The sequence below is a fragment of the Mesocricetus auratus genome, unplaced genomic scaffold (assembly GCF_017639785.1).
Source record: "Mesocricetus auratus isolate SY011 unplaced genomic scaffold, BCM_Maur_2.0 Super-Scaffold_100676, whole genome shotgun sequence".
NCBI lineage: Eukaryota > Metazoa > Chordata > Mammalia > Rodentia > Cricetidae > Mesocricetus > Mesocricetus auratus.
The window spans coordinates 132,004,072-132,018,215 of NW_024429266.1; positions in this window are offsets into that span (position 1 = coordinate 132,004,072).

The following is a 14,144-nucleotide window of genomic DNA, read 5'->3' on the forward strand; positions in this document are numbered from 1 at the left end:
TTCAGCCACCACCTTGACCATCAGCCTTCCTGAGACAGATGTGACAGTCATGTCTTGTGGGAGCCCATATTTTCTCATACTGTTGCAGTGCTGTGCATGGCTTACTCAGTAAGGCATGCCAATTGACTGCAGGGAAGAAGCCTTCTTTGGTTCTCTGAGAACGGATGTGATGTTATGGGGTTAGCTTCTGGCTGAGTGGAAGAGTATTAAAGGCAGAGAACTCAGGGGGAGAGGAACAGATGGAAGTGCCTTGGCCTCCTGCAAGGCAGGCCCCAGGGACCAGTTATGAAGGCACAGCACCTGCCTTAAGGAAGTCACAGTCTTAGAGGAAGCGGGTCATTAAACAGGTGAGCCAAAGCCTCATGGTAAGTGCTTGCTAGAGATGAGTGGGGTTGTATGGAAGCCAAGAAAGGAGCTACCATTGGTAGGTGGGGCCAGCGCAAGGAAGCCTTCTGGAAAGACACCATGAGGGCTCCACTTTATTTTTAACCTAAAAATATATGAGGAGTGTGGGTTTGGTGTAGACAGAATGAGTTGAGAAAGGATGTGAAGGTAAATAAAAAAAAACCTACAGAAAATGTTCTGCTTTTTGCCAACTTGGGGGGAGTTAAAAAAGACACCAAATGTGTTCGCTTGTATCCGGTGCTCTCCGGTGCTCTCCCGGACTTATCTGGAAATGCTGCAAGAGTGTTAGTGCTGAGTCAGCACTCTCCAAAGACTGCAGAACAAGTGAATCCAAGGCTGCGGTCTCCAGAGGAGCTGGCTTCACCGCCCCAGGTTATGACAGGTTACTCGAACACTGAAAATCTTGGAAGTCCCTCCAGTTAGGGTGTGCCTCTGCACCCTATTTTTCTTCATCCTATCTTTTCACAAAGATTGTGTGAGCTATACATAATACCTAAGGAAATGCAAGTGGGGTGTTCCTTCATGTACCAACGTCTCTTTCGTGTGTCCCCAAGGATGAGAATACTTTCTGAATTGAAATGCCAGTTCCTAACCCGTCAACTGCGCTGTAAGCATATAAATATTGTTAAAGAATGAATGTACGAAGCAAGGGCTAGGGGTGCAGTCCGGTGGCATAGAACCTGTCTGCCCAACAAGCTCAAGGTTCTGACTCTGAGCTTCAGCAAAACACACACACACACACACACACACACACACACACACACACACAGGAGAGGGTGACCTGAGGGTGGCAGATGGCCTGCTAGAATCTCTGAGGAGAAAACTAGGAGACGCTATGCTGTGAGCTAGGGGACTGTGGGAAAACATGGTTATGTGTAGCAAAGTAGACAGAGACAGTCCTGAGTCCTTCAGAGAGGGCTCAGCTCCTTGTGCAAAGTGAGTGCAAGCTTCAGATAGAAAGCTGAACATCTGCACTCTGCTTTCAGTACCAGATTTATAGAGCAGAGCAAAGTGGGGTGGGGTGGGGGGCAAAGGGAGGAAGAGAGGGAGGGAGGGAACAGGAAGGGGGGAGGGAGGGAGTGGAGAGGGAGGGAGGCACAGACCCAGAGAGCCCATGGCAGTGGTATATGCTGGCAGAGACCGAAGGCAAAACCAAACAGAGATTCAAAATGTACCCCTACACACTGGACATATCACTGAGTAAATTTACAGTTCATCCAGACAGTACTCTTTGGGTCCATACATAATACACACATCAGGAAATCATCTCTTCTCAGCCTCTGACCAGAGAAACATACAGAAGCTGTTTTTAAAGGACCATTGCTGAGTAATTGGCTAGGTGGCTCTAGAGGTAAAGGTGCCTCCTGTCTATCTTGTGATGGGACATGTGTCAAGGAACTGTTCACTGAGTGCTGACACACAGACTATCTGGCTGAACTATAGATCAGACTTAGACTTACTAGTTTTCTGGAAGAGGAAAGGGCAGTACCAAGTGTTTAAAGATGCTGGTGTCCAGGGTAGAAAGTAGAGAGCTTCCTGGCAGCCCTTCTAGTATCCAGAGACTTCTTTGGTTACAATTCCTAAGGCCCAGCACACAAATGATACCCTATGGTTGCCGAGCAAACAAGCAAAGGTCAACACAGGAAATGAAATACCACAAAGGCTTTACTCTGGTCAGAAGGCTCCAACATAAACAGAGAAGAAAAAGCAAGATGACACAGAGACACAGAGACAGGATCTGCACCTGTGCTCAGGTGAGGGCCAGCATACAGACAGACACTATTCAATATCTAATTTAATGTTGTGGGCCATTTTGTCCTGTGCTGAGCGCTCTCTTTTCCTCTCTTGCTTCTCCCTCTCTCCCTCCCTCCCTCCCTCCCTCCCTCCCTCCCTCCCTCCCTCCCTCCCTCCCTCCCTCCCTCCCTCCCTCTCTCTCTCTCTCTCTCTCTCTCTCTCTCTTTATGATGCCTCCCCCAAAGGATGGGCTTGGGCCTGGGAATCTCTCTGATGGCCTCTTGAATGTTGGTTGGGCATTTCTTTACTTCTTTCTCTTTGACCAGAGCTGCATTGTCTCCTCTCGACTTTATTGCTCCTTTTTTTCTATTTATGTTTCCCATTTTTATTTTTTTCTCTGCTGATCTAATACTAATGGGTAGTCTTACTCAGATTTTTTTTCCCTGATTTCTACACTGAGCAACAAATATCTTACTTTTCTTTTCTTTCTTTTTTAGACAGGATCTCTCTACGTAGTCCGGGAACTTACTACATAGCCCCAGGCTGACCTTGAACTCACAGAATTGCCTCTGCCTTCTTAGTGCTGGAATTAAAGGGGAGTGCCACCATGCCAGCCTCTATTACTGTATTTTCACAGTAGGTCTACCCACTAGCTAGAGTTGCTTTTGAAGTCAATTTTTCCGTTCTTTTTTTTTTTTTTGGTTTTTTGAGACAGGGTTTCTCTGTGGCTTTGGAGGCTATCCTGGAACTAGCTCTTGTAGACCAGGCTGGCCTCGAACTCACAGAGATCCGCCTGCCTCTGCCTCCCAAGTGCTGGGATTAAAGGCGTGCGCCACCAACGCCCAGCAATTTTTCTGTTCTTGCAGTGATGCCCAGAGGAGAGTGTGTCTGATGCCTGAGCACTTGGTCTGTGGGCTTAGCTACTGAGCTGCATCTTCAGCCCAGGAAGAAAGATTTATACCTCACTCCTACCTCAACCTAGTCCCACTTAAACAGTGCAAATACTTCAACTGAGAGAATGTAGATGATTAAATCATTTCAACCAAAACCACACAGCCAGATGTGCATGGCTCATTGAAGGAATGCAAGAAAACTGAAACTTAAGGCAACTACTCCAAAAATTATCAGTTCCATAGCAATGAGGCTGCATTAGATAAAATCCCAAAGGTTGAAAAAAATGATTATAAGAATATTCAACACGAGTCCTTTCAGACCCCACCCCCGGCGTGCCCAGCTTCAGGTAAGCTTGGGTCCTCCTGGGACCCCTCCCCTGCCCATCACCCATTCCCTCAATCTTCCCAGGCAAACACTCCCTGCCCCCCTTCAGGCATTGAGTGGACCCGCCCACACAGGAAAGACATGAGTCTTTCCAGATCCCACCCCCAGCGCACCCAGCTTCAGGTGAGCTTGGGTCCTCCTAGGGCCCCACCCATCTCTTGCTTCCTCAATCTTCTGGGGACTGCTACTGGCATTGAGAGGACCTACCCACACAGGAAAGATGAAGTCTCAATTCTGAACATCTATGCCCCAAATACAAAGGCACCCACATTCATGAAAGAAACATTACTAAAGCTCAAATTGCACAGGAGGAGGAGAGGGAGAGGGATTGACATGTGAAGCAAGCTCTTTTCTAAAAAAAAAATATGTATAATGAAAAAAAGAGAATATTCAACACAGTAAGGAAGTGAATTAGATGGGCCATAGTGGCACATGTCTTTAATTCCAGCTCTTGTGAGGTGGAGGCAGGCAGATCTCTATGAGGTTGAGGCCAAACTGGTCTACAAATCAAATTCTAGGACAGCCAGGGCTATACAGAGAAACCGTTTCTCAAAAAACCAAGCTCCCTCCTCCCAAAAAAGAAAAGAACAAAAGGGAAATGAATGAATTCCAAAGGATTATAAATAAAAAGCTAACTGAAATAAGGAAACCAGCATGGAATATGGAAGAGAATTTCAATAAAGAGATGAGAAATAATGAAAAAAATCAGACTTTAAAACAAAATCTCAATAAGTCACAAAAAAGTTAAAATAAAAATAAACTCAATGGCTCAAGATAAGTAAGGTAGACAATGACAAATATAAAGTAATAAGAAAGTATGAACAGTGACCAGAAAAGTGGGTGACTGGTTAAGAGTACTTGCTGTTCTTCTAGAGGACACCTAACACCCATGTCCGGCAGCTCACAACCACCTGTAACTCCAGTTCCTGGAGAGTTTTATTTTACTTTTTGTTTTTGGTCTTTGGCTTTATTGGGGTGTGGGTTTTTTTGTTTTGTTTTTCAAGACAAGGTTACTCTGTATATCCTTGCCTGTCCTGGAACTCACTTTGTAGACCAGGCTAGCCTTGAACTCACAGAGATTCACCTCCCTCTGTCTCCCAAGTGCTGGGATTAAACACATGCACCACCACTGCCCAGCTCCTTGGGGCTCATTTTATGAACCATTGACATAGAAGAATGAGAAATATAAGCTAAAGGCATAGAAAATAATTTCAATAAAATCACAATTAAAATTTCTGAGTCTAGGGAAAGAGATGGCTATCCAATCATAGGAGGAATGTAGAACACCAAAATGGATAAAACCAGAAAAGAATATTCCCATGTCATACTATAATCAAAATAGAAACGTATAAAATAAAGTTGAAAACTTCAACAGAGAGTATCAAGTCACATACAAGGGGAAACCCAGAAGAAAAATAGTAGATTTCTAACACACACACACACACACACACACACACACACACACACACACACACACACTCACACACACACACCACTGTAAAATCCAAGAGAGCAAGGGATGGTAGGAATAGAGTATTTCAGACAATAACTGCAAACCCAGATTGCTATGTCCAGAAGAACTACCATTTATAATTGAAGGAAAAACAAATCAAAAAATTGCCGTGATAAATACAAACCAATGGACTTTGTGACCCTAAGTCAGCACTCCAGAAGGTACTTGAAGGAATCCTATACTCTGAAGAAGACAATAAGCACAACTCCAAGGCCACAAGACAGAATGGACTCACCAGAACAGGAGAGTGACAAACATTCCAGGAACTAACAGACAACTTCCCATATTCGCCGCTGAGCACTAATGATCTCAGTTCTCCAATAAAAATCCATAGCAGATTGGATTTTAAAAGGAACTTTCTTTGGTTTGTTTTTTCTTTTTTTTTTTTTTTTAGACAGGGTTTCTTTGTGTGGCCTTGACTGTCCTAGAAGTAACTCTGTAGACCAGGCTGGCTTTGAGCTCAGAGATCTGCCTGCCTCTGCCTCCAGCGTGATGGAATTAAAAGGCATGCACATCACTGTCTACCTAAAAAGGATCTTTTCTTTTTATTGCCTGTAAGAAACACACATGAGTAGCAGAGATGAGCAGAGTCTTCAAGGTGAAAAGACAGAAGCAGACAGTCCAAGCAAATGGAAACGAGGGGTAAGCAGCTGCAGCTGCACTCATGTCTGACAAGACGGGCATCAAGACAAATTAGTCAGCCAAGAGAAAGGAAGTCACTAAACATTGACGAAGGGGCCAACCCATAAAGAATATATTACAGTAGTAAACACATGAGTCAAGCAGCTATACTTCCAATTTCACAGAGTAAATACAATGGAAATAAATACACATACTGACTTCAACAAAATAATTGTAAGTAACTTCAATATCCCAGTTGCATCAATAGATGGGTTATTCAAACATCAACAAAGAAATATCAAGGTTACAATCAAATTGGCCCAACAGAACATGCATTCTTCTCAGTAGTCCATAGGTTTCTCTAAAATAGATGACATTTTAGGACTCAAAACAACTCATAATGAATATAAGAAGAGTTAAACAGCTAAATGTCCTCTGTTTATTGTGGAATGAAAACTATAAATCGAATGCAAGAGAAACCACAGAAAATCAAAATAATGTTGTTGTGAACGTTTGTGTAGATAAACATTTATATCTCTGGGGTATTACATAGCAAAAAGATTATTGGATTATGTGATAACTCTACACATGACATCTTTGAGAAGTAACCAAAGTGTTTTCCAAAATATCTTCACAATTTCACTTCCTCAGCTGTGTGTAAGGGAGTTAAGTTTCGTCTATTTTTGTCATTTTTGTTTTCTTTTGATTTCTGTTACTGGATCAGCTATCAATGTGATCCCATTGGCTCACATTTTAGCAACAGTTTATGTAAATTGTGAACATTCTGTGTGGTGTTTCCTTTTCTAGGAGATGTTTGTTTGTTTGTTTGTTTCCCTGATACAGTTAGGGAATTTGGCTCTCTGAGGCTGTTAAGAGTTTCTGAGATCAACGTATTTCCCGGTTGCCCTTACTGCTGTCTGAAGTCCTTCAGGGGTCTCAGCAAAGCTGGGGGTGCTCATCAGAGCTGCAGTCCTGGACCAGGCCTGCATTTTCAACTCCTCACTACAATGGGAGTTAGTGCTGTTAGTGTTTTTCTGCCTCCAGCTGCTTGGAGTTTTGATCTCTTGCTTGTTGGCTTGGGCACCAGTAAACCATCTGATAGACCAAAAGGGCACAACGTCAGCCTCGATTCTCAGTGTTTGATATGTTGCTGCTCTCCTAACCCTCCAATCCTGGCTCCCAGGCTAGCTCTCAACTCTACGTTCTGTTTCTTTTGCCTCTTGAGACTCTAAAAATCTCTCTAAGCTAAAAGTTTCCTCAGGCCTCAAGATTCTCCCTTATAACTCAGCAAGTGTCCGGAGGAGGAGCATAATGGAAGCAGGCAGTTACCTTGATGTAATGGGTTTCTCTCTCTTCATCTTTACTCCATCAAGTCCCGGATGCCTTAGTTCTTGCCTGTTGCCTTCAAAGAGTTGCTGCTGCTGTTTTAACATAATCGGCAGACAAAATCAGTAAGAGATTTGTTCTAGAGCCAAGTACTCTGTTGGAGCTGGAAGCAGATGCCCAACGGGTGATAAGTTAATGAAACTCCAGCGCTATGCTGAGTACACAACGCTGTCAGCGGGTACATTGGCTGTTTTCTGCCTGGCTCACTCACAGAGCCACATGCTGTGTGAGTATTCCATTCTCGCAGCGCTTTTGTCTTGTTTCGAACCACTGTGGAGAGCTTGCTCTTGGAGGTCGCCAGCATTTTGGCAGTTATTTAGAAGGAATACACCTTTTCAGTGTAAGAACAAAGCTCTTTTTCCTTAGTTGCCTCTGACAATTCAAATAGCATTGCTTTGTTGTCAGTTGTATAGACACAAAGCGCAGGGTTGGACCCTTGGATGCCCAGAAAGAGTTAACCAGATGATCCTATGATATACACTAAAAGGTTATCATATAAATGAAAACATCAAAGCCCTAATCATCTCGTCCCATTCTCGCAGAGTATTAGCAGTGGCTTACTGATGATCCTTGTATGAGAAACACTGTATTTGTACAGTATTTGGCATATAAAGTGATATTTGGCATTTATGTTACTTAACTTTTTTTAGAATTAAAAAAAAATATGTGTGTGTCTGTATCTGTGTGCCACATATGTTCAGGTGTCCACGAGACAGAAGGAGGCATTGGATTTCCTGCAGCTGGAGTTAGAAGATACCTGTATGCTGCCCTATGTAGGTGCTAAAAACTGGACCCAGGTCCTCTGCAAGAGCAGCAAGAAGGACTGAGCCCTGGTCACTTATTGCCACCTAGTTGTTCTGATTTTTCTGATAGTAAAACGGTGTAAACCTTCCCTATAAAGAAAAGAGGAGGAACATTGTAGAAATATGGAATAGGAGACCATTCCTGATACAAGTGACCACTGATACAGCCTGGAAGAAGTGAGTGACCTCAGCATATGCCTGATGAAAGTGGACTCTCAGAATCCTAGTGTAAGAGATCAGAAATGGTGTCTGGTAAGACCCCAACAATACACTGTGAGAGCCAGCGAGGAGAGGCAGATGGACCCTGAGCACACAGCGAGTCTCCCACTAATTCCAAGGATGGCACTCTCCTCCACATCACCTCCATTTCTTCCTGAAGGCATGCCCTTTCCCTTCACTTCTTCAGGTGCAAAATCAAAGCAATGAGGATCTGGGCAGGCTTCCTTGGGCACCCTCAGAGCTGTGCACATTTCAGTATTTGTGCTGTTTCAGGGTCCCAGCACCTGGCTGCATTTTTGTTGTTGCTGCTACGTGTGTTTTTTTCTTATTATTTGTTCTTTCAGAATATCATACAATGTATTTTGATCACATTCACCTCCATGTCTTCCTCCTCACTTCATGTCCTTCATTTTTTTTTTAAACCGCTGAGCCCAATTAGTGCTGTCTAGGCTGCAGTTTTAGTCATTTTAGACCCTCTCGTGTTTTATTACAAGGAAAGTTAACTAAAGAAAGTCTGTCAGTACAGTGTGAAGTTCTGGTACCTCAAGATAGGAGGCTCTGCTATAAATCAGGTAGAGAAATCACCCTCTTTCTGTAGAATAATTTAAACTAGGAAAAACCTCAGAGACTAGGGTTTAGAGAGATTGCTCAGTGGTTAAGAGCACTCCCTCCCTGCTCTTGCAGAGGGCCTGGGTTTGGTTCCCAACACCCACATGACTTCTCATAACTGTCTCTAACTCCAGTTCTAGGGGATCTGACACCCTCTACTGGATTCTATGGGCACCATATACACATGCATACCTATAGGCAAATACTCATACATATAAACAAAAACAAATACAAGTTTTTTAAAAAAGAAAATCTTAATAGTCAAAACTTTTGATTTTTTTTTTGGAGCAGAGCATGTACACATGAGTGCATGTGGGCACATACATGGCATATACACACCTACAAATTTCCCGTCTAAAGAGCATTTTAGGAGGAATAGTAGATTTTGGCCCAGAATTTAACTGGACTGTGTAAATTCAGGAGTTGACAGTTGACAGTTATTCTGTGTCAGTGTCGAGAGACAAAGTTCTACACTGTCACCCTCAGTGAGTAGGACCCTTAATCTTTTCTAGGCCTCAACTCAAACACAGCATTCATGATTTTAACACAGGAAACAACTTTGGAGTCAGCCAGTGTGAAGTAGAATTGGAATTTTATGAAAAACAGAAAAAACAGTGCCCAAGGAAATAATTAGAGCATACCAGAGAACCTGGGTGGGGCTTCTCAATGAAGAGGTGTCCTCATGGTGATTGCATCTAGGCTTCTTGGAATTTTCTGGAATGTCATACCTCAATGGGTCTCTGAGGGACAGGTCACTCCTCTACCACCGTTCCCCTCTTCCATAACTGAGATTATAGGGCAGTACCAGAGGTGCCTTGGGTGAGATTAGAATCTGATAACATGAAACCAGGAACACCTAGTGTTATACAAAGGGTTTACAACATGGCTTTTCCAGTTAAGGTTTTCTCTTGGGATGCCTGGAAAATTGTAGGTTTCTAGCTGGGAAGGGAAAATGGTCTCAAAGGATTGCTAACTGTGTTGGAATTCTTGCTTTCTTGAGTGACTAGAGGTTACAACCAGCACTTTGGAGCGAGGAGCATAACTACCCATGGGTTGGGTAAGTGTCACAATCCTCTCCCTAGCTGTAATAATACTTATTGTAAAAGTGTGCATCACACAGTAGTGAGGCATCATGGTGTGTGGAGGGTGCTCTCCTTCCTTACTGCTAGGACTTATGTGAGATGCTTAATTCGCTGCTATGATGTAAGTAAAAGGCTAATTTTGAATTACGCCTGTGTGGCTATGCATGTGTGTCAGGAGTGCCCCTTTCACAAGTCTGTTGATGTAAGAAGAATACAATGGAGGAAGCCCACTCCTTAGAGAATGAGAGATGAGCAGATAGACCTAGATCCGTGTTGTGGAACACAGACCCCAGCTGACACACCGAACACCCAAGGAAGAATACACTTTTATTGGCAAGCTACAGAGTTCTAGGGTGGATAGTCAGACAAAATTATTGTGGGGTAAAACCAATTCGTGTGGGTAGGAAGGTAAGAAGCTTGCCATGCTCAAACAGAGGAGCATGAGTCAGATGAGCAGGCAAGAGACAGGGTGTCCATCCATCCAAGTCACCCTCTTACTGTGAGTTTAACATGGGGGGAGGTCCTTTTCTCCGTGATTACATCAACCTTCTGATAGCACTTGATGCCTTGCATGAGAATAAAGTCTAGGCTGAAAGCTGCGGGTAGAGAGAAGCCTCCTTCTTGTGACTGGTGTCCAGGGGTTCTGACTAGTGACCACAGTGAAGAGTTACAAGCTGCAATTAAGCCACAAACATCTGACTTGAACTTATGACATCAGGAATAGTTTTCTAGAAACACCATAAAGCAGAAACTTAGACATTGGGGAGGGTGTTGGTGGCAATACCAGCAACACTTTGATGGGAAGAATCTATGGTAAAGCCACACACATATATAAATTATAAGTACGTCAAAAAAGAATTATACAGAATTCACACTATTAATTCCAAACTGTGAATCTCCCCAACTTTAGTATGTATCACTGTATCCTAAGGAGTGTGTAAGACCATACATTGCATGTGGGTGTGGTGGTGCACACCTATAATCCAAGGATTATGGAGGTGTAGGCAGGAGAATCAGGAATGCAAGTTCATCTCCTGTCAAATTTGAAGCCACACTGGGCTGAAGGAGACACCCTTAGAATGCCACTCTGTCCTTTGGAATAAGTTAGCCTGTGACAACACATTGACAAAGTGCTTTGTCTTTAGGCTACATCTTAGAAATGCCCCGATCCTTTTACACTAAATATGCACACATGAACAGGAACACACACACACCCTCACTCACACACACACACATCACACACACCACACACACACATTATGATACCTTTTTTTTTTTCAAGGCAGGGTTTCTCTGTATTGTTTTGGAGGCTGTCCTGGAATTCACTCTGTAGAGCAGGCTGGCCTCGAACTCACAGAGATCCACCTGCCTCTGCCTCCTGAATGTTGGGACTAAAGGCACGTGCCACCAATGCCTGGCAAGTTTTTTCTCTTTTTTTAATTTAACATTTTCTTTGTCTGAGGACTTTCAATTATTTTACCTTGTTTTCAGTGTCTGAGAGTCTCTCTTCCATGTCTTGTATTCTGTTGGTGAGGTTTATCTCTGAGGCTTTTGACAGGCTTCCTAACATTTTCATTTCTGGTTTTATCTCAGTTTGAGTTTTCTTTAATGATTCTACTTCTACTTCCATGCCTTACACTGTTCTCATCATTTCATTCCACTATCTGTATTTTCACAGACTCCATTAAGGGATTTATTCATTTATATGCTGTTCAAGGTCCTGGAACATAGTAATGTTCTTGAACATATCTTAAAGTCCTTGTCTTGTGTTTCAGCTATAACTGCATTTCTCAGGGCCTACGTGGTAGAGCTACTGCGTTCTGGTGGAAGCATGTTGTTTTGGCTGTTAATTAGTGCATTTTTGTGCTGATGTCTAGGCATCTGGGGTAAGAATGATTGAGGTGATTCTAGGAGTTGATATCTGGTCTTGCTTTTGGTGGTACATGTTCCATTCCTTGGTTTCTGTCATTGTCTCTGGATCGTAGGAAGGTACAGTGGGTATGGATTGCCTTGTAGTGGGTGCTCTTGAGTCCCTGGCCAGTGTGATGTCTGGGTTGCCATTTACAGAGTATTTGTCAAGGTTAACCTGCCTTCAAAGAAAAAAACATTGAAATACTGTGACACACACACAAGAATGACTCAAAGAGATGAACAGTGACCAAACACTAGTAAGGATAAGAACTATTGGAATAGTCTCACACCACTAAGGACGTGTTGCATGGTACAACCCTTTTAGAAAAACGATTGCTAGATTATCATAAACTTAAACAAACATCTATATATGAAACAGTTACCATCCCAAAAGTCACTGTGAGGCGACTTTTAGGATGTCATTCAGGAAGGAGGGAAGAGAAAGATGACAAGTCCACATCATTGTGGGACTGTTGTGCTGTGAAGAAAAATAAACCACTTACTCAGTCATTGCTTGAAAGGCTCTTGTTATTTATACCCAGACATGATGTCAAAGAGACTCTTCTCTCTCCTCTAAATGATTGAGTTTGCAGTTTCTAAATCTCAGATCCACCTCAGAGACCCTCTAGACCAAGCTTGTCTCGGATCTTCATTGTTCCAAGCAGCCCTGGTTCAGGGCGCTTCAGTGTCAGGTGTCTTGCCTGGCCTGGACTCTCTTACCAGCTGTTATGCCTAGTCTCCACTTCCTTTCACTCCCCCAAGACACGCAGACCCAGGTTCAGAGCCTCTATCTGTCACTATGACATGCAATGCTGACTGAAAAGCTGGCAGGCTTCCTTTTCTGCCCTTCAAGTTATTAGTCCAGTCAGCTGCTTCTGAGTCATGACTGTTTTCTCTTTCCAAAACGGAAAGATTTGCTTGTCATTTTCCTTTGCTTAGCCTTTTCCATCCCTGCTCGTTTTCGGGTACCTTATCCATCTGAGCATTTATCTTTGTTTTTATAATTAAATAAATAATAAATAAAGCACATGCATAGTCATTAATATCTGTCTCCCTACCTGGATAGTTGTTAAGCTTCAGAAGGAGAAGGACAAGGACTACAACTGTTTTGGTCACATTCTTATTAATTACTGCATGCAGGTGCCACAAAATACTCCCTTTTTTTTGAGACAGGGTTTCTCTGTGGCTTTGGAGGCTGTCCTGGAACTAGCTCTTGTAGACCAGGCTGGTCTTAAACGCACAAGATCCGCCTGCCTCTGCTCCCCCACCCCCAGTGCTGGGATTAAAGACGTGAGCCACCAATGCCCAGCTCTTACTTCTAAAGAAACAAATTCATGAGCAAAACATTTACATAATTTACAGATAGCACTCCCACTTCATTAGCTTATATTAGTAGCCTTTTTCATGCCCTAATCACTTTGTGAAAAATTTACATGAAGACTGTCTCCAATAAAATATGCACCAACTAATTTTAAATGGGCTGTTACAAGCTGTTAAGAATTATTTTTTATCTGATGTTGGTTTTCTGGCAACTTCCTCATATAATTTATTATAACCTATTACTTTTTTGAGTGAATGACAAGTCAACTTGTTTGAGCTTTGTTTTTAAATCTACTTTCTCTATGTTCCAAAATAATTTATGCTCCGGGAATGCCTTGTAATCTCTCCATTCAATGTGGAATGGAGATGTTCGTGTGTCCTCAGACAGTCTAAGATGTTGCTTCCATAGTTTCCTCCATCTATAGCAACAGCATTCTCTTTTTGTTCACTTGTTTCTTTCCTTTCCAACCTTATTTATTCATCCAGTAAATGTCTATTAAATGCTCACTAACCCTCCTGAACTTTGTTAGGAACTTCAAAATGCACCAGAGAGAAAATGATCAAAGGCCTTACATACAGGTAGAACTATACAGGCAATAAAGATAAAAATAGTATGTGTAGCATTTAAAGTCTAAGAAAAGTAAAGCAGGGGAAAAAAGAATAGGAAACAAGGTTGTAAGGGTTTCCAGTTTAAAAAGGTGGGTAGGAGCTGAAAGAGCACATCTGTTGGTATCCAGATGTTATATACTGAACTATGCCTTTCCCATCTGTATGTTGAAATCCTAACCCCTAAGATCCCAGAATATAATTTGAAGATAAAATCTTCCAGGAGGTGAGTAGTTAAAATGAAGCCCCAGTATGGAACTCTAATCCAGTATGACTGATGCCTTTCCAAGAATAAAAGGAAGGTCTTGAGAAATGGCTAAGTGCTGAAAAGCATGCATTGCTCTTGTTTGGGACAATAATTTGGTTCTTGGCACTCACACCAAGCATCTCAGAACCCCCTGCAACCCTAGCTCCAAGGGATTCATGCCTTCTTCCAGCCTCCACAGGCACTGAACTCACGTGTACAAGCCTATACTCAGAGACCCACAAATACACATAATTAAACATAAATTTTACATTAAAATTATTAATTTTTCATACAATATGTATTTTATGGTATCCTTTCCCCTCCCCCAGCTCCTCCTCACCTCCCTACTCACTCAACTTCAGGTTCTGTCTCTCTAGCACAAAAACAAAAATGGGTGGCAGTGGGGGGGA